A 23,363-nucleotide genomic window follows, 5' to 3' on the forward strand; every position below is an offset into this window, starting at 1 on the left:
TGGCAATGAGACTGATGTATACACGGCTTTGTGACATGTGTTGTGTATTGAATGCATGTTTATCATGAAATAATGTACTGAAGGTTTTTTTGGCCATTACATTTGTGAATTAAGTTTTTTGCGGTAGCTATGTTGAGAATTGGCCTTTTTGCACTGCTTGGTAGAACACTTGTGTTTTGTTGCTGAAGAGTCGATATTATGAAGGGTTTTGGTTGGAAGGAGATACTTTCTTATGAGGATAAACGCGGTTAAGTTTCTCACAGTGAGATATTTAGTTGCATTTCTTTCGATTTCATTTGTGCCAAGGTTGAATGCGAGTTTTTTTTTTTCAGTTACAGCATTTAGGAAGTGTGGTTTTGATTTGGCATCTAGGGCTTTCGCATCGAGTTTCATTGTAGAGCTTTGTGTTGAGCATTTTCTGTCTGTTGAATCTCACGTAGAGGCATTTTCTAACCCTACTCTCTTATTGTTGTTTATACTGCATTTGATTTTGAAATATATGAATAATATAGTTTGTTCAGATTTAAACGGTTCATATCAACACCTGAGCTTGGAAGTATGCAAGGTTTGACATGTATACTGTTGAATTTTGTATATTCCCATACTTAAGTTTGGGTATGGAGACATTGCTTTAATAACAAAGTTTGCATTTGGGTTTTTGCTTCATATTATGGAAATGTGTAGCAACATGTTGTTATCGATTACTATAGAGACAAGCTTAGTGTGTACCATACCTCTGTGTTAATTATTGTAAGTTATTTTGTCAAGCGAATTGCATGAAGTCTGCAGGCACAAACATAAATCCCTAATGATTGATACGAATTGGGCAGGGTATTATATCATACAGATTAGATGAAACTTATTCATGATCATTATGTTAAATTATTGTTTAAAGTTAAAAAGAATAGTCATTGTGTTAATACATAATCGTGGAAACTATGACTCAAGCATTATGTCAAAAAATTTGTGGGTAACTGTGCGTAAAAGCTTTAATGAGAAACTCGAACTTGATTTGGAAAAATAAAAAAATTTAGGTGTGGAGAAACAAACCTTCAATTTAGATTTGAGATATCGGATCTTAACAACACATTTAAGTTTTTTATTAGCAAGAAAAGCATATAGTGTATCGAACTGTCATTTGGAATCTAAAACGCGGACGAGGTTTTGAATCATTATTGGAAAGTCATAGTGACGTCGTAAGTTTTTAAATATGTCAATGAATTTGAAGAGAATGTCATATGAAAATAGACGACATCTACTGTTATTTAATATGGTTCAATCAATTGTTAACTGTATAGGTATTTCTTAGGATATGTGGAAATTCGATTTGCTATTGTTATTCGATACCAATGACATTTTGTTAATCAGTTTGCATAAAATCATTATCAAAGTTATATTAACTAACATCAACTGATTCCCTATTTGTATTGAATACTCTTATAACTTCAAAGGGGATATTTAGATTGACAAGTTTAGAGTTATCATATGCTATGATGGAAAAGAACTATAGTATTCTATCAACAGTTTCTTGTGATAGCAAAATTAAGATGCTAGCTGTTACAGTATGAAACACTGAAGTATTGGTGAGTTAAATAATGATGTTTGTTTTAGTTAAAATGGGTTATTCATCTTAATGCTCAGACATGATTTCATTTTTTTGTGATCAAGTATTTGAATTATGATTGAAAGGTTTTAAATAGCCTGAAACTTGAATGTGGGTAGAGATTAGAATTTTGCAAATTTAAAATAAGTAGACAGTATCATTGTAAATGATCTTCTATTAAATCACTTATTGAACTTGGAAATAGGGAAATCTTTCAATTATATTTTATTTTGCTATGATTATTTCACTAACATTTTTATTATAATTTTTAAATAAAAATAACATGACATAGAATTCCTTTATTATTAAGATGTATTCTGTTATTTTTATCAATTCAAAACTATTTCAAATGGAAAAGAGGTACTTATGATATATGAATGACAAAACTTCATTCTAGGAAAATATATCATATGCATTTGAATTTTGTAATCTTAGTCATTCTAGAAGATAAATTTGGTTGATTATGGCAGTCAAAATTGATTTTATTGTATTAAGATATGTAAGTATTATTAAGTTGATATAACAGTTTAATTATATTTATGTAATCTTAATATTATAGATTCTATTCATGTTACTATAATGACGTAAAATTTACCTTTGAAATTGGCAAAATAAGATGAGTTGCAATTAGATGAAGAATGTAGTATCATGTTGTTAACTGATTTAATATCTATTGCATATACATTCTTAGAATATCTGTTTAATGTGAATTGTAAGAATAGCTATGATGAACATATATCGAGGTGGCTAAATTTGGTTAATCCTATTCAGTTATTTAATACGGTGAAAACATTAAAATGAACTGGGTGGGTTAAATACATAAGTAAAGATAAATGGCCTTACCTATGACTTGAACCTTAACAGTTGAGTACAGAGAATAGGGCAAAACTCTATTACATCATTTGATGAGTATATAGAGAATTTCGCTATGAGCTGACTACAAGCATACCATTCATGGATGCAAAACCTTAGCACCATAGTGATGAAACCTTAGTATATATATGAATCATTTACAAGTTATTCTTAGTGTGAGTTTAATTATGCATTGTTAAGTAAATGTTTACTTCTTGCATATTAGTTTTAGAGTTGCACTATGCTAAATGGAATAGACATCTGCATTATGGTTATGTATATGTTTATCCTAACATTTATGTAGGTGGATTACGCTTTTTAACTCTGTGTGTACTGAGCCCTCTTTATGTTGTGTTGCAACACTGTGTGTTTTCAAGTGCTTCAAGGTGATTAACAAGTAGCTAAAGGATTACTATTGAAGTTGCATCTTGAAACAAAATTTGTTCTTATAGGGTCCATATATTGGACATAGGCATTAAGAATGATATCATTCTTCATTATTGTATTGTACTCAATATGTATAAAAGTCATGGTAGAAATTTATATGGCTGATATCATATTTTATTTGAGGTTTACGAATTGAGAGTGGCTCATTCATTGTTCTTGTACTTGGATTATGTGGCATTATATTAAAAAAAAAATTTACTTGTTCTTTGTTGCTTAATTTATTTCTTGTGTTTAGTGTGGTATTATAGCTTTTTACTTTTCTTTTTGATTGATGGCCCTTTGTGGCCTTTTTGATATTTCCTTTTCATTTTGGATCATATTTTTATTTGTATTCACATGTTGATTAGATTGGACATGTTGATCCTTGACTACATGTAGATTCCTTGATTTATAGATCTTACGCTTGGCATAAAAATTACATAGAAAGGAAATGGAATTCATCAATTGATAGGAATAATGTGAATGACTTTTGGATGGATGGAAGGTTCTCCAAGATGTGTCCCTTTATTGACTTGCATATGGAAAAGGGTAAGTTGATTGTGAACTAGTGGATGGAGGAGTATATGGACCTAAAATCGATGAAAGGGGTGAAGGAGGAGGTATAGGTTTGGATCTAAATTTTAAAGGGCTACCAATGCTTTGAGGGTGAGCTTTAGGACTGAGATCATGACCTTTAGAAATATCTTTGATATGAAAGGGTTTTGAGATACTTTTTTCATCAATGTTGGACCCTTTGACTCGATAATGTTTTTGACTAGGGTGATACTTGATATTAGACATGACTCCATATTTAGGTGTATATGATATGGAAGACTTCCTAGGACAATAAATTGGATTAGACTTGATAGAACTAGGGGAACCCATTTGAATTGGAGTGAGTGCATAAGCATCTTGCCTAAATGTGTTTAAACCATTGAGAGAGTCAGAAGGAATAAGGGGATCATATAATGAAATATGAGTGGTGACAAGATCATCTTGTAGGATAGGATCTTGTGGAAGATCTAGAGGGATAGTGAGATTTTGAGAAGGATCTAGAGGAACAATGGGATCATGTGGTGAACATGAAGGGATAATAGGATCATTTGGAGGATCTGGGAGTGAAGGGATAATCCAATCTTGAATTAGAATTTGATCATTAAGGAAAATAAAAGGGTGATCTTGATCTTTCTTAGTAAGTGAAAGGTTAAGGGGAAATAGATCATCTTGGATGATGGGGTTTTTGTGAGATTCAATGGAAATGAGGTCTTGGTCAAATATTTGATTGAATTGGACATTAATAGGATCTTGATCTTGATTAATTTTAGGACTCATTTCTTGGCTCTTTGAATCATCCTCTTGACATGGGGTATATTTTTTAACATGTATAAGAAGCTCTAAAAAGGGGTCCATGGTTTGGCATGAAGGAGATGGACTTTGAATTATATTCTCTAAAATGAGATTTCATGGATATGGAGGACATAATCACATTGGTTCTAGAATTTGGAACCTGTGAAATGAACTTATGTCAAGGATGGGACTAGTTTTAAGTTCTTATATGGATAGCCCTTGAGGGGTTTTAGCATTGGAAGTGAAACTTGAGGGTGATGAAGGAAAATTCTGATATGAGTATTTGGGAGATGAAAGAATAGTGGAAGACATGGATTTGTTTGGGAGGTTCATTTCTTGAGTGGAAATCGGTGTTGCATCTATGTGAGTGTTTTGGGATAGCCATTGTTAGACATGGGTGAATCATTATCCTGATCTTTTCAAATAATTTTTGTAAGAATTTTTTTAAAGTATATGATTTGGATTTTTTTCCTTGGTTAATCTTGTTGGCGATGTAGAATTGATATTTAAATGTTTAGATTATTTTGGTTGAGGATGTTCTTCAAAATTAATTCCATGGACCATTTTTTTTTTATGTGCAAAAGCTTACATGTTTGAGTTGGTGTTTTTTTGAGACAAACTTATTGGCTCTAATGACACAAAGGGTTTTTTATCAAACTTTTTTGAAGGCCAAATTATTTTTGGACTTGGTGTTTTTGAAGAAAAGGTTGTGAAATTATTGGAGGATCACTTGATTCAAATGGAATGAAAATTAGTTGAAATTTAGGTTGTGGCCACCATTGGCTTGGTCCACATCTTGGTGAAGTGTTAAGTTGTGACACCATGTCATGCATATCATTTGGGAAAGATGAGGCCCATATTTTGAAATAGGATTGGATTTATCATGTTCCAGGACTTGGTTGAAATAGATTTTCTCTTGGTTATGATTGGATTGGTTAAAGTTTTCATTTTCCTCATTGAGTTGTGCAATAAGTTTTGGTAATTTTGATCTTTGCATGAGAGATAGTACATTAGCTTCAAGAAAAAACTATATTGAACATTTACAAAGTTAAGCCATGTCTGCACAATTTTTTTCAATATTTTCTACTTGTTTTTCACCCTTTTGACCTCTTTGTCTAACTTTGCTTGTAATTTTTGGATAAGGTGTGTGTGGGATTCATGTGATTGATTGTAGGATGTTGAGGGTGTCATTTTTCTTGGATAAAAAGGTGTAACACCATGTGAGGTGTATGTCATGTTTGGTTCAATACTTTGTCTTAGGGAAAAAGGTATTTTTGAAGTGTCCATGATGTTTGGGCAAAAACCTTGTTGTTGCACATGTATGTCTTGTGTTGGGTCAAAGAATGTTTGTGGGTTCTTTTCACATGAAATGTGCATGGTTTGGTATACATACCTTGTTTTCTTGTCAAAGAAATTGGAAATTTTTTTTGAGATTATATCTCAATAGTTTGAAGGACGAAATCCCTTCAAGCTGGAAATCTTGATGCCATTGAAAGATATGGTCTTGAGATTCAACATGGTAGCAGTATAAAAAAAGAAGATACGAAAAAGCAGCCCAAAAAAAAGCAGAACCAAAAAAGCAGGTGAAAAAAGCAATCTGTAAAAGCAGTTCAAAAAAGTGGAACCGAAAAAGCAGGCTGAAAAAGTGGGTATGAAAAAGCAGGCCGAAAAAGCAGTTCAAAAAAAGAAAAGCAAAAGGGGCAGCATAGAAGGAAATTATTTCAGCCATCTACAACCAGGTTCTTTTGTTAGTATTATTTTTAGGGTGTTATAAGCTTTCAGCTGTAAGTGTGCATTATACCAGCATTATCATTTTCTAATCCATGTAAATGCCAAAGTCTTGGCCATATTTCATGAGCATTGTAATTTTCATTGCAATTAAGAAGATAATAGTTGCTAGTGTCATTTAAGCAATTTAATATCATTATTTATCAGCTAGTTAGTTTGCATACCAACTGTTTCTAAAAATGTCAGTTGGCTGTAGGTGTTCATTTCTCATGCTTAGATCATATATATGCACTGAATATTGTCAAATTTAGTAGCACACTCATGTTAGGTCATTTGTGTAGTCCATTGTAGTCTTCTAGCACAAGATTTTCATTGATGCAAATTGTAAAAAGGTCATTTGAAGCTAGCTGAAATACTATATCAGTCATACCTCCCTTGCATGTGAATTGTTTGATGAAATTCCTTGAGCTTTTATCAGCATTTTTTGAGGGCAGATTTGAGGAGGGTTATTACAGTGGTATCAGATCTTGCTTGCAAAGTGTTTGACGAAATGTCAAACCACTGAAGTATAAATTTTTTTGGTGTTTGAAGAAGTTATAACCTATTGGGGTTATTATAGCATGAAAGTTTGTGATCTTGTGAAAATTGGAATTATGTCAAAGGATGTAGGAAAATGTACCTAAGTATAAGAGATATATGCAAAATGCACTTTGTTTTTGAATTTTTGAAATATAAGTATGAAAAATGCACACTAAGGATATGTACGCAAGAAAAAAAAGGGAGCTTTGGTTTTGGATTATGTAAATGCAACTAAGGAAATATGCATGCAAGGTATTTTGAAATTTTGGATTTTGGATTATGACAATGAGACTAAAGGTTTATGTATTGAAGTATGCAAAGGGTTGATGATTTATTAGGACATGCAAGGTTTCAAGTGAAATATGGAACTATGAAAAAGGCTGACTATGGAAAACAATGTTGGGTTTGAAATGTTTATGGAACTAGACAAGATTTGTAATGGATAGTGCTCCTTGGAATTTTGAGGCTTTTGATGTTGGGATAGTATTTTTGATATATATAAAATATTAAACTTTGAAATGATAATTCAAAATGAAATTTTTTTTGGATTTTGGGATATATATATATATATATATATATATATATATATATATATATATATATGCAAACCAAGGTTTATGAGACTATCGTTTATGAAAAATTAGTATTATGCAAACAATTTTATGTAACCTAGTATTATGCAAGATGAGGATTTGAATTTTGAGGAAAATATTTGGAAAATACAAGGCTAAGAGTCTAGCCTTACAAGGATAAATATTAGATCTTGACCAAGAACAAAAATAGAGCAAAATCAAAATGACAAAGTTGATAAAAGGACTAAGTCAAATACATCATGACATAGATGAGATTTGACCCAAAGAAAATTGATAAAAAGACAAGGAAAAAAGACCAAGGTCAAGATCATTTATTCATCTAAATAAGGGAATACTCTAAGACTCACATTTTGTTTGGATTCTCTACCAAATACAAAGGGTCCTAGGTTAAAAATTAGGGTTATGATAGCATCAAAATGAGGGATATGCAAGGACCTATATGAAAATTGAAGGTTATGATAGGATCAAAATAAGGACTTGGATGATCAAAATGAGGATTAGGATATGAAAAATGCAAGGTATCCTAAGTGAAAAATGAGGATAATGTTGGGATAAAAATAAATGTTGTGATATGCAAAAGGGTTCCTCAATGAAAAAGAGAAATTATGAATACAAGATGAATATGCATTTGAAATAAATTATAAGAGACATGCCATAAGATCCTAAGACAAAAAGTTTCCATGTTTTTGCAATGTTTTGGACAAGTTTGACAATTTTGTATTTGCAAAATGTTTTTAAAGGTTATGAATAAGTGTTTGAAAAGTGTATTATTTTGAAAATATTTTGAAGGTTTTTGACAAGTGTTTGAAAGTATATCAATTTGGAAATTATCTTGATTAAATTGAAACACTCATGCAAGACACAATTGATAGAATGGTTGTTGTTAAAATTGAACAAACACACCACAACATAGGCTAAAGCAATTGTACCCATTGAATTCTCACTTGAACCAATATTTAGCCATGCTTATCTAGAGTAGATAAACTAGAATCTTGGTAGCATATGCTTCCCCTTATAGTGCACTCACTTCTCGAGCATACCAAGATCTTCTTCCCAAGGGGCATCACTTCCCAAGGGACTATTGTCTCTACTAAGGACTGTGAAAGTATGAGATGTCTTCATAGTCATAGGTAACCCCTTGAGCCATTGGATAGAATGATTTTTCCCACTACAACAAAGGTTTTGAGTATGTGGCACTTTGTTCAATAGGTGGATGATATCCATCTCGCAGGAGGTCTCCCAGCCTTGAGATCAAAGGTTTGATGCACCTAAAATGGTACTAGAGGAGAGCTATCACCCAACCATACCGTCGATTAGGCATTACCCACAATTGATCTTGTATATAGTGGTTAGAGTAGAGACATTTCTTTAGCCTATTACTGCTCTAAATTCATCCCATGGCATACCCAATATTAGATATCATGGTCCAAAGAAAGCTTCTCTAAAATAATTACACAAATTTCTATTACACCCAAGATCCATGAAGGTGAGGGGAGAGGACACATCTGTATAACCACTTGGGATTTAAATACTCTAGACATGCCAAGAATAATATAAAAACTGAAATTTTAAGCACCAAACTAAGTTTTTGCTAATCTACAAAAACTAGACACAATGTTATGACAAACACACAAAGTCTTCACCATATGTCCTACGTAAAATATACTAGTATTTTATACCAATGGTATGGTCTTCATCTCACAATTTCCACAAGATAAAAGGAGACCACTAGTAACACCAAAAATGCTACTCTAAATGAACTACATAGATTTATCTTCACCCAAGTTCCACAAAGGTGAGGGGAGAGGATACATCTATATAGCCTTGTAAGATTACAAGTGATAAGATGTGCCAAAAACTTATCAAGAAAATGTTCCTTTCAAAAACCAAACCAATCATTCTTTGATCCTCTTAATTAGACTATGTGATCCTTGTTGTTCATTGACCCATTAAAAAAGGGAAATTTGAGAGAATATGAAAATGTGTTGTTCATTGATCCTCCTAACTAGGCTAGATGAGATGATGTGATATTCATTCACCACCTAATTAGATCTATGTGACTTTGTTGTTCATTTTAATTAGAAAAACAAGAAATTGCACAGCAACAAAATCTGACTCCAAAAAATGCTCTAGCCTTTCTCCTTGAGCCTACAAGAACACAAGAAAAAGAAAGAAAATTAGTAAAGCAAGCTCACATCTGGTTCACCAAATGTAGGACTAGAAAAAGATAAAGAAGAGAATGCATAAATTAAGGAATTAAATCCCATTTAGAAAAAGGACATAATTTTAGAAATTAAAATTATTTTATTCACACGAAATAGAAAATTAAATTTTAGGAATATTAAAATTCCATAAATCAATAATTAATTGCAAAAGTGTGGCAAAAGGGATAAATAAATAATATTTATGCATCAAAACTGAGGACTTGGGAATAAGGGATAAATTAAATGATTAAGACATAAGAGTAAACTATGTGTTATTCACTACTATAGGAAAAAATTAATAAATTGATTGGCCAAAATGATGAAATAAGTGCATGATAACCCTATTGAAGTATTGTGATACAAAATGCAAATTAAATATAATGACATTGGAAAGTATCAAGGACATGATAGAATTGATGATATAAATGATGTCAGGTAAAGGATAGAAATTGATGACTTATCAAGGACACATGATAAGGATTGATGATGTTGATAATGCACTAAAGGATGTGACAATTTCATGGACTGAATTGATAAAGTGATGACATGCCAAGGACACATGACATGAATTGATGAATGTTGATAAGGCACTGAAGGACGTAACAATGCCTAAAAGAGTTGATGATGATAAGATGATGACATGAAATGGTTTTGAATTGATTCTGAGATTATCTTCATTTTTATTGAATGATGATCAAGTTGGCCAAAAGATCAAAGTTAGTGAAATGAGAAAATGGGACAAGTTAGGATGCAAAGGTGATGAAAGAATAGACACAAACCATTTTTGAGTGTCTACAAAGATATGTTTCATATTGAAGGAAAGAGGTTGTGCACAGTGCAACTATCATATCCATCATCAATTCAGTAAGCAACATCACCAAGGTAGAGAAAAAGTTTGAGTGTAGTGGATAGTGCTCATGAAGACTGGTTGTGGGGAGTTGGAGCTTCCAGTAGGTCAGTGCCTATGAAGTGTGAGACTTGGAGCTTCCAATAGTTTGGTGCATGTGAAGTGTGGGAGTTGGAGCTTCCTATGAGTTGGTGCTCATAAACATAGAGGTCATAGCTTGTTGTAGGTTAGAGCCTACAAATCTTTGTAAAAGAACAAAATTGTATTAAAGCAAATATTTTCTGTGGTTTTCTCCCACATTGGGTTTCAGCATAAATCTTTGTGTTTTTGTGTAGTACATATTTGTTCGCTCCAGTACTTGAATTTAATTTTTTGGATAAGTGTTATTTTATTCCATAGATGTTATACATAAAGATAGCAATAGATTGTGTTAATTAAGGTGATAGGTGAGTTAGTTAGGGCTAGAAGTTGTTTTCCCTCCTGAATTGTAAATACCTATTTATGAATAAGAGAGATACCAATTGTCCTAGGGTCAGTAAAGTTGATGATTTTATCATCCATACTATTGTAGAACCTTACTTCATGAATGAAAGCATTATCAAGATTCCTAGAAGCATTCTCTCTTTTTTACACAGTGCTTGGTGGTGATTATGAGTCATTTTTTGTCATGCCCAAAATAATAGGGCAAAAACACACTGATTTTTTTTAAAGATGTTTAAATCCACTAAATTAATAAATGTCACCTAAGAAGGTTATGAGGAGATTAAAAATGAATTCCAATTGTGATTCGACATATTGTAGAGTCAACATCTTAGTTAGAGAGTGATATCATAAGTTTGGGCAAGCGTTAGGTTTCTTAGTTCTCGAGTCATAGTTGGATTTATATGCTCAACTTATTAGCTAAGTCACACAAGGCTTTGACATGATTCAATATCTATATTCTACAAGTTAAATCTATAGGTGTGTTGAAAATCATACATAGGTCTCCCTAACAATACCTTAACACTTCGTCTCAATTTATAACCAAACGTGTAGGATTAAATCATTATATTTAAACATTTGTTATTTAATCAAGTTCAACATCTATTTGTATTACATTAAACCATATACCACTACCACTTATAAAATGTGACCCTTCAATACATTATTAATCTATGACTTTTATTTTAAAAATAATTATGATATTTAAAAAATAAAGTAAACATCAACATTTACAACTTAATTAACTAATTTAAATAACTAAAACAAACAATAATAATTAAATCTACAAACCTATTCTAATATTTAAACATATCTAAAACATTAATATACAACAATTCAAAAAAATAACATTACTTTTCCCTAAACACATAACCAATTTAATACTTATATGATAGAACAATATACTAACTAAATTATATTAAACTTAAAACAATACGAATAAAATTTAATTTAAACTACAATTAATCAAATTTTAACTAAATTCATTTATCTAACTTACTTTTAAAACCTAACTACCATGTAACTTTACCTAACTAACCATCCTCCTTTAACTATTAACTAATCCTACCACCTAACACAACTTGGCCACTTGGCCACTAATCCTACTTCCCCAACAATCCCATCATATCCTTTGGGCAGCTCCCCAAGTGGACTACACACTACCCCAAGGCAAACATATGCTACCCAAGACAGCTCTCACTAAGAGGATACATATGGACCATGAGTCTGCAAGGGAGTGTTTTACATTAAATGCCTCCATTTTATCTCCTTGCCAACCCTTTTGTATGCATTAATGTAGGCTAGCAGACTTGCATCCAAACTTAAATGGAGAAGTACTAAATGTAGTGGAGGTGACATCATTACCTTGGGATACATGCAAGGTGAGATTTTTTTGATTTGAACATAGTAGAGTTATGGTTGTATAGTTTATTAGGTGGGAAGGGTAAGTTTAGGATAGATATAGATTGGTATTTTCTTTTAATTGTTTATTTTATTTTTTATTTTTATTATATATTATTTATTTAATATGAATTCAAATAGATATAAAAATAATCTTGAAGCATATTCTCTATCCAAAGGAGAATTTTTTAGAAATTACATACAAAAGGCAAACAACATTTTCGCTCTAAAAAGATAAATTTTCTTAAGGATCATTTTCCTCACAAGTGTTAAATTTTCTTATACAATTTTTAAACATGGCATAAGGGGGATTTTTTTTCATTTTCTAAGATGAATTATAGCATAGACTTTGATGCTATATTTATGCATTTGAGTAGGAATATTTTTCTTTTCAATAGTTTCTAAAATACAAAATGAAATACCAACCATATAAATCAAATTTCCTTAACACATGTTCGTAATCAAATTGCATAACTTTATATAACATCATTGCATCTAATCAATATTAATCATATGTAGAAAAATATGAATTGTAAAGAATTTCAATACACATGGACTAGCCACTTCTTATTTATTTTATTCAAAACACCTGATTTAAGGACTCCATCAGGAAAGAATTGGGAAAGAAAACTCGATATCATTCTCATTTCAAAAATAAGGTTAATAATGAATTTTACATCAAGATCATTATCCCAAGGAGAAGTCTCCAAAGAAATTGAATCAAAACACCAAAACCTGAATCCAATTTAGCTCCATATCAAGGTAGCAACTACAAAATCTACAAATTACATCAAGGTAACCATGGAGAACTGAAACTAACTGGGTGACAACCATATTCAACACAAAAACACATTTAACCAATTATTTACATCTCAGGTTTGCACAATAGGCTCCTTATCGAACCAAGACTAGGGAGAAGATGGATTTTTTCTAGGGTAGGAGAAGTCAATCACAACACCAAAAAAATGCCTCTTCCGAGGCTAATAATCATAAGAACTTTCATTCTTTTACTTCTTAATTCCCCAAACACAAAATAGTTTGTATTGATAAGTAGGGGCCCATAACACCCTACTCTCTCCCTCTCCTCATCATGAGGAGAGACTTTGCACTAACCCAAAGTCTAACTAAGGCCCTCCTCCCATACATGGCCACTTTTGTCCTATCTAAGGGTGAGTAATGCCAACATAGCCCTTACAATTTCCCTCACAAACAAAATGTAAAATATGAAAGAAAAAAAAATTAAGAAAGCCATAACAACCCATCCCTGACATGTTTCATCATACATATGAATAAACACACATACAAAAGGTCTACTTAAGCAATTAAAAAAACAACATGAAGAAAAAGACCATGAAGGATTCCTACCTTCACAAATGGTGATGGATAATTGGAATTTTGAGAAGAGCTAATCCTTCTTCCTCCTTCAATCTTGGCTTTACTCTCTCTAAATGTTGAGATTGGTAGAACACTCTTCAACCCTCAAATTTACAACTAAATAGGCTTATAAACTCACCCACCTAAAATTGTAATAACTTCAAACTTGACCAAGGCCTTCTAGGGTCTTCCAACTTGATCCTACCATTAAGGAAAACTTTGTGGTGAAGTGTAAACTTGGAAAACTCATGAAGAACTTCAATTTTTACACTAAAGAATATTGGGATATTTAAGAGGCCATAAAAGTCAACAAAAGGTTTAGAGGGGTGGAAAATGTCCCATGTTGGATACAATTGATTAATTGTGTATTGTCTTTGATGTTACACAAATGTCATAGCATTATTATTCAATGCATATCAAGCTCACTCAAGCAATGAAGACAATTTTTTGTGTCTACTAAGTGTACATGTGTTTGCCTAGTTTAGAAGGCAGTGTCTATCAAGTTCACTTAGGCATCAAAGGAAAGTCTATAGAAGATGATTGTTAACCGAGCTCACTCAGTTAATGAAGGAAATCTTGGATGGAACCAATGTTAATTGAGATCATTTGATTACCAAAGAATCTTTATGAATATGTAGTGTTAACAGAGTTCACTTGGTTAACATAGGAAAATCATTTCTGAGTTAGTATCTACCAAGTAGGGTCGGCTAACAAAGGATTTTCTTATTTTGGAGTATTGAGTTTAATTAATTTATCTATTAGTTCTAGCTGACTAAGAAGATGAATATTAATTATTCTAAGTTATATATGGGCCAACCTAACAATAATAATGATATAAGTATAAGGTCAAGTTAAGAATTTGAATGTGTGAAAGAGAATGAGTGCATGGAAGATTTTGAAGATCTAATGATGTAGTAAGGAAGTGAATCAAAAAGATAAAAAGAATATCAAAAAGATAAACAGAATATCCTTGTAAAGTTGAAAAGATATATTTGATCAAGATGGATCAAGTACAAGCCAGAATAGAGATTCAATTTAGTTGCATCATAAATCAGGTCATCTCATTGTTACTCTCTAACCATTGTAGCAGTCATCTAAATCTCTTAACAAAGTTGGTTTTATAGCTACTTGTAAAACCTCCAACAAGGTGGCAATTCTATTGAATTGTCTAAAGACCTCTAACAAAGCCACTCCTAACAAGGTGATTAAATCCTTTAATAGGGTCACACCTAATAGTGTATTTTGTAACCTTTAATAGGGTTGGCTCCTAACAGGGCTCACTTCAAAAGAGTAAAAATAGTAACTAGTTGCAATTGGTGGTTTTTCCCAAACTGGGTTCCACGTTAAATCCCAGTGTCAAACGTGTTAGAAACATTAAACACCTCTTAGGCCTCATACTGACAACCAAGTACAATCTGATTTAAAAGCATTTGAGGGCTTGATTTTTTCAATGGTTCTCAAAATTGACCATGCAATTTTTAGTCCCAACAGTGGCTCTGTCTGGGGATGCATGTCCCTTGTGGGCATGGCAAGATTTCATATCTCTAGGAGAAGTAGACCACACACTTGACAGAAAAAACCTCTCGAACAGCTTTATTGAAAATAGGAAAAATACTCTACTATGTACACACGATGACCCGGGCCACCGAAAAGTTTTAGAACTCCTTACCTCTATCATAAACCTGATTCTCATTTACATCTCCCTAAGGTAAACTGAAATTCTCATTATCATTTGTTTCACCAATCAGATCATCATACTGAAACAAATAACTTGGCAAAACAAAACAACTTCCTTCATTTTCATAGCGCATATAAAATTCAAAGACCATTTCATCTTCATGCTCACTATGAGAAAAAGCATCAGCATGCTCATGACTACACAAACTAAACTAAGAATCAAAATCCAATGATGATTCATGCATGCTTATCGAAAACACAAAAACTTCAAAATCTACATCATTCACCAAGTTGCAAAGACCAAAAACTTGCAACTCACCTTGTGTCTCCGGCTGCAAAGAGTGTTTGGAATCTGATTGTTGTCTACTTGCAGTTGTATCATTCACTAAATCAAATTCATCCTTTACTGAAACCTCTTCACACTCAAAACATTGATTAGTCACCATACATGAAAATTCATTCTGAAAGTGTTGATCTAAATTATGTTGATCACTATCATTTTCTTCATCAAATTGAATGTTGGAATACACCTTGAACTCATCTTTACAAGACTCATCAGCACATGAAGAAAATCTATAATCTGATTGACAACCTTCATTGTTTTCCTCCTCATCATATGAAAAATCAAAACAATGTTCAGCAAGATCAACATAAAAAGAACCTGAAATAGCATTAACCTTCCCTTCATTAACATAATCAGCATTCAACAAATCATCATGTGCAAAGACATTTGAGGTACTATCATCTACACCTCCAAAGTCTAACAATGATTGTTCAGATTCTACCTCTTTTTCCACATCAAACTTTGGGGAATTGATTTGACTGAATGAGAAAGTATTATGAGAGAACATATGAAGATCCTTAGAGATACTTATGTGCTTTTCAAACTCACAAGCCAACAATTTTGAGATTTCACTGGAGCTCAAGAAGACTTCCTCACAAATCTTCTCCTGGCTGTGATTGTCATCTGGATAACATGAAGAACTTACAACAGCAAGATCCTTAGTGTAACAATATGGAAAATCAACATTATTACAATATTCTTTCTTATCGTGGCAATCACTAGATCTACTGTTGTTACAACTTTCTTCAACTTCATATGTACTGTAACAAAATTTATCTTCTCTTTTATATCCATCTTTTTCATGTTGATTGCTATTACCTGATTCATTAACATTTGAATCCGCCTCTTCACAATCGGAAGACAGATTATCTTGCTCTACGGACTCATTGTATTCATTACTACCTTGGCTTTCAGCACACTCATTATCATTAGGAGATATTTCATGAAATCTATAATCATCATCTTCTATCTCCTCAATGAATTTTTCAATTTGTAAAATTCTTTGTAATCTTATAGGTGCTGGCCAATTGACTGAATCGGGTACTAGAACATCAAAGAAAATATTAGGCAGTGAAGATTCCTCAGGTCTACAATGAAAAGGCATCTTACTGATTATTGATTTAAGCCTTAAATAACATTGTTCGACACTTAGACCTTGAGTACTACCTACCTCAATTCTTATAAGATTTACAATCCTTTTGTAAACCATTGTATTCAACATAGATATGTTATTATTCACGATTTTCAAACTCTCAGAATTCAAGGAACTAATCTCAGATCTAAGATCTGACTCCGTCATAAAAAAACTTTCTACCTCTTGTTTCTAGAGCTGAAAATCACTAAATAGAGGAAACTTCTTTAAACACTTGACTTCCATGAAAAGAAAATATGAAAACCAAAATACCTCCAGTGCTGATACTGAACTTGGATCTGCTGATTTGGCACAGGTGCAAGACTGAAAATCCTTTACACCACTAATCAAACTTTGTAGAGTCACCACCTCTTTGCAAGAGGAATGAAATAACCACTACTATGATCTATTTTTACATTTCAATTATTTATAATAGTAGATTGCAACCAGCACTTAAAAACTTATCAAGAATTTGAAACTCCTTTTCAAGAAACTAACAAAAGCTTCAGATCTGCCTATACAATTGAAAGTCCTCCAAATTTTTGCAATGAAATCAACTAGGAACAAACTGGTACAGAGATTTGAGAGTCGCCACTCACACTTTGTGAGAAATAAAACATAATTTTTCACTTGACAAATCTAAACCAGACTTTCAATGTAGGAAAAACTTGCAGATCATTATTATCTTGAAAAGAATTTACACTTTATAAACAAATTCTTGACTCTGAAACTTTCTCAACAGTATTGGAAAACTAGACTGATTGAAGATAGACCTATGATAGTCATGGAACACAATTTTCATCCAATTTTACAACCTATTGCTGATCATGAATAAAGCTTAACTAGGGAACATGAAACTTCAGCAAAGAAAAGGGACACATCTTGCTATTGATATGATATATCCAATCTGTTTCACATTAGAGGCTCCTGTTCTTTCAACAAAATGGATTGCCATCTTATCTCCCCAGTGGAGTCGCCATTTTGTTGGAGTTTGAAAATGTTACCCATTTCCAATTACCCTGATGAGAACAAAGCACATCTAGGGGTAGCTAACTCCCATTTTCAACATGCCCATTCAGACACGAGGCCAACTATAAGGCTATACTCCTTTTGCACTTCAGGCTCTGCAAAACCTAGGCAGGTGAACCTATAGATTCCTTATATGGTACCAGTTGTTAAAGCATACACTGAATCTATTATGAAGCAGATAAAACCCTTAATATCTCCTAATAACTCATGAAATAACATAAATCTACAGTAGCTAAATGTAGATCTAAGAACCTCATAAACTAAGTGAGGGCATTCTATTATAGCTCTTCAACATGAAAGGGGAAAAGCGTTTGATTTTTTATGTTGATTTCAACAACCCTTAGATATGTAACAGTGAGAAAGTAATGACCCTGTAGCTGATCAGTGCCTAGTCCATTGGGCAAATTCATGGATCACAAACATGCATACGAATATCTGAGACATATGTGTATCTTCAGATATAGATCTATCTATTTAACTTGTAAATAGACATCTATGTTTAGCTTAAAATCTCGTTCTTACCTGATATCCTCCTCAATAAATCTGCAACCCTGTTGATTTCTATGAAGCATTTACACAATTCTTTGAACTATCAGCAACAATGAAACAACATACAGTCTTAGGGGACTGCAACTATGACCTAAACTCTTTGTTCAGAGATCGTAAAACATTGAAATTCAATGAGAATGGAGACAAGATTCAACTGAAACTTAATCATCTGCTGCTCTTTGCATTATTTCCTTGAAAATATACAATCATATGCATGAAATGAAAGACATGAAAACAACCTAACAGATCTGAACTATATGTATTTATCTTCCTACTACTGTTCATACAAGAAGAATATTGCTGAAGAAAAATGGTGTCACAGTCATGGAAACATGTCAAAATACTGGAACCAATGGTCTCACAGTGCAAAAACTGGAATCCCTAATGGTATCACAGCACTGAACTTTTTCTTCCCAGAAACTGGAACCAACTGGTTTCTCAGTGACAAAAACTAGAACCCTTACAAAGTATCAGAGAAAGAAAGATATAGACAAGAAAGAAATCTCGGATTTGTTCTGAAAATGACAAGTGTCCACTTGAAAATCAATCTTCTGGCAACTGAAAAACTTCTTTCTTCCATCCCATCTTGATCTGATTTTGTTTCATCATTTTTTGCAACTGATTTACACAATATCTCTATTGAAATGATGAAACATTGTTGAGTCACCACAATATCTGATTTACACATTGAAAAGCTTGGCAAAATTTTGGTTAAATTGAGTGAATGTGGGAAACGTGAACTCCAACCGCATTCTTACCAAGTTTTACTGATCCCCTAACTGGATTTTCAATTTTTTACCCATTCCATTGAGGAAGCCCCAAAATTCACGTTTCTGGCTATAGCTCAAACTAGGAAGCACCTGTGCAAAATTTGACTTCAGAAATGGAAAATTTGGATTCTCATGATTCCAACAGTATATGATAAGGCATATCTAGCCTCTGAGAAACGCCTGAAATCTTCGTTTGAAAAAATAGTCCCCTGCATGTCAGTTTCTTGGCAAAATAATTTTAAAATCATTTTATTTTTCCTAGCCCTTCCAAATTCGAGTCAACTCTAGGTTTGACCAATGCCACATGTCACTTTTTGATTGGTTGTTATCTCCAGGCAGGACCCACGTTGCATTTTGAATCTTGCTGGATTTTCAGAATTTTTCGACGACCTCGCTATGTTGCTAGCCAGATTTTCCAAGATTTTTCGGCAAGCGACATAGCGACCTGCCGAATTTTTGACTTTTTCGGCCGCCTATAAGCTACTGACGTCATCATTTGGGCATGCATTTTCTTTCAAAATTTACTTCATTCCTTCTAGTCGACTAGGACCCACGTGCACCTACCTTGCCTTTTCAAAATGCTTTGTCTTGTTGACACTATATGTTTGAGTACAAAAGCATATAAAGACTAAAAATACTTCCCACCTACTCAATGTGGGATAATGTTCCTCAATGGTTCTTGCTCTTTGTGTTTGCTGTGATTGCTAAATGCATGAGTTTTCTTTTGCTGCATATGTGTGAGTTGTTCCAGCTCCTTTGGCATGAGTTTCTTATTCCAAACGTGAAGCTCCATCCTGCTGGTCGTTTTTGCTATGAATCTACAGAATTTTTAATGTAATGGTCATTTCTTATGCACATGGTCATTTAAAATGAGCTCCCCCCTTCTAAAAAAACATGATACTGTTGCTGGAGGAAGCCATGGGCTTCAAAAACGTGGATACATACTTCCTTGAGCTTTGTTTCAGCAGCAAATTTGTTCATTTTTCTAAAAAACGTGGATGCTTCTTCTTCTGTGGATGTTTTGTGAAAAATCAAACTATTGCAGTCACTGATTATTAATCTCCTATCACAAATGATTATTAAACTGCTGAAAATAAATTCCCAGCTAATATCGAAAAATAACACAACTGCAACTTCACTTAAAATACGGAAAGAAATGCGCAACAGAATCAACACAATATTTTCGGACAAATTGTCCCTAGAAAAACCCCTAAGGGAAAACCAGTTCTACAGATGAGAAATTATATTAAACTTCAGCAAATCAAGAGATACAAAATTCCTTGCCTCTCACTGGCAGAACTCCGACAACCTCCTAATTTCTCCTGCTGATATTCCTCACTGCTATCCCTGCGCTAACACTGCGCCCTTGCTAACACTGCAAGACTGTTTGCTAACACTGCAAACTGCTTCACAAAAGCTTCTTCCTGTGCCCTTGCTAACACTGCAAGACTGTTTGCTAACACTGCAAACTGCTTCACGAAAGCTTCTTCCTTTCTCTCCAAATGCCCCCTAGAGCCCTTTTTTATACTACTCTCGTTGGTAAACCAACGATCGAGATTAAATCAAACCAACGGCTAAGATTAAGACAACTCAACAGCCAATAATAGAATTGGTTGCAAGGTGTCCAAAAGGGAATCTCTAAAATTAGTAAATAATAACCATTTACTAATTTTTGGCAAGTGGAGAAACAGCTGTCCAAACCACCCATAAATACAACCGCTATTCATAGATAAGGACGAACAGCTGTCCAAGCTACCCATAAACAGTGCTGCTATTTCCGGGTCAGAAATAACAGCTGTCCAACTAACAATAATTAACATGTTTGCTGCTGTCCTCTTTGTTTTCTCCAGACATGGAGCACATCTTCTATGTGGAAAACTACCTCTCAGCTGCAACTTTCAAATTGAGACTACAATGTGGGAGAGAGCAACCTTTATGCAATCTTTTCCTTAATTCAATGTGCAAACTCACAACAAAAAGCTTCATTGTGCTTGTGGATTTTAATTGATGTGGAAATTTCTTGATTACTCCTATCTTTTGAATCTGCCGGCAAATCAGCATCATATTGTGATCCTCTAAACCTCTTTAATGAAACACTTTCCAAATTCTCTCTTTCTTGAATCTTCACATGCTCCTTGTATTTTGCTTTTAAAAAACCATTTCCACCATTTACTTTGTCATAAGATTGAATCATATGCATAATGATCATCAATTCATTATTTTAAACTCACTTTTAATCAATTATACAAATTGTGAATTAGTGTCTGGAGGCCTGCTGGTTGTAATTAAAACTTGATCAAATCAAGTTACCAAGCCATGAAAAATCGGCATGAGTGTTCAATCCTGCATACTCTATCACACTGCAAATTTTCAACCCATGATGGATTCCCAGTCAAGAGATTTTAATTTCCGAACATCCATACTTCAATTACTCTGCAGGCAAACAATGTTAAAAAACATAAACTGGGCTCGGGTTCGGCATTATAAACTGGGTTATTGATCACTTGGGGTTTTGAAAACTAGGATATAAGTTCTTTTCCATGAAGAGGATATAATTCCATGTTTTGGGCTCATGAAGAATCACAGGGCACATTTGGCAAATTTCCAAAAATAGGCACTTGGAAATTTTAACTGGCAAATGTGTCAAAAAGTGATTTTTGGCAAATGTACGGACATAAGAAAGTATGCAAATGGATTCATCATGACTTAAGAACTGGCATACTTCAAGGATTTCTAGGACACAACACAATGGTACAATCCATTTAGGCTAGCCAATCACAGGATCAAAATTATAACATGCCGAATAGGGGTACGGATCAATCTGGATACCTTAGCCGTAACAAAACAATGCAAACTGGGTTTTTGATCATGTTAGCAAACTGATCAAATGGATTCGACATGATCTCAAAATTGGAACATATGAAGTGTCTTACCCCTAGAACACAATGCAAAAATAATTTTTTCATTTGGGTCAACTAGGTCAAAGATATGATTGGTCGAACAGGGCTTCCCAGAATTGTGAACAACTAGTTAAATGCACAAAACAGTAAATGACCAACTTTGGGGGGTGCAAAACCTAGTCAAACGGATTTGAAATGACTTGAAAATTGAAACATAGGTTTTGTAATATGCATACCAAACATCTACAAAGTGGTGAGCCATGACACATTCCTGGGTAAAAGATATTCAAATTCAAACTGGGCCTTTAATTGCTATTTGACACTTGGGCAGAATTGCAAATTTTGACACTAGCTCAAAATGGGACTTCGCAGAATGGTTTGAAATGTCAGTTTAACTTCATAGAACACATAGATGCACTAAATGAAAGGTGTTAGAAACATTAAACACCTCTTAGGCCTCAGACTGACAACCAAGTACAATCTCATTTAAAAGCATTTAAGGGCTTGATTTTTTCAATGGTTTTCAAAATTGACCATGCAATTTTTAGTCCCAACAAAAGTAAAGCATCACATGACATAAAATAACATAATAATGTCTAGTCCATTAGACAATGTCTCGATATATTGAGTCACAATGTATCAAAATAAAAATGTATCAGATGTGCTATGATGGATCAAGGCAAGGCCTCACATTTTTTGAGTAAAAGGATTTTGGAGTGTTTTATCTTTCTTTTACTTTGTTTACTTTGTTTACATTAATTTAAGCATGTATTGTTGCTAATAATAGTGCAAAAATAGACTATTGTAGACTAAATTTTTGATTTTGTAGGCTTTGTAATTTTTGTTACTTACTTTTCCTTATTTTCCCTTGTTCCATCCTGACATATTTTCCAAACTTTGTTCAAGTGATTCATTTCTTAACCAAACACAAATAAAAATGGTGAAGCTTTAGCCTTCCTTATTATAAATCAATCACCTTCTCATCTAACTTTGTTAATTCTTGCATAACCAAAATCTGGTCTATAGGGAGCTTGGGAATGGAAATTTTTTGCTTCCCATTCTTTCAAGTAATATTGGTCAAACATTCTAGTTATGTGTCAATTTTTACTCTAATGGTTGGATGCAAAAAAAAAATCTTATCAACAAATAAATGGTGCTAGAACGAGGGTCTATCCAAGGCTTTAGACAATCTCCCTACACCTTATGGTGAGTCTTGGTGTCATTCAGTTTTGTGTAGTATAAAAATAGCAAAAGGAATTTCAAGTTAGTTGACTTAGCTAGATCTCAGTTTTGAACTAGAAGAACCTAACCATTCTCTACATGAATGGCCTTCTAGTGAATACCTCAGCCCCTAGACACTATGTTGACTCAACTCCTTTTCTATGACTCACTTATGGTAGTTGCATTCCTCTATCATCTTTGTAGATTTTTTAGAACTTGGACTACTAGTCTAAAAATAAAAAATTAAATGAAAGAAGAAAGGTAGGGTGTTTGCATCTCAACTTGGTACTATTAAGAGTAAACCTATG

Source organism: Cupressus sempervirens, chromosome 3 (assembly GCF_028749045.1).
Source record: "Cupressus sempervirens isolate cs-2001-9-10 chromosome 3, ASM2874904v1, whole genome shotgun sequence".
In the NCBI taxonomy this organism is placed as follows: domain Eukaryota; kingdom Viridiplantae; phylum Streptophyta; class Pinopsida; order Cupressales; family Cupressaceae; genus Cupressus; species Cupressus sempervirens.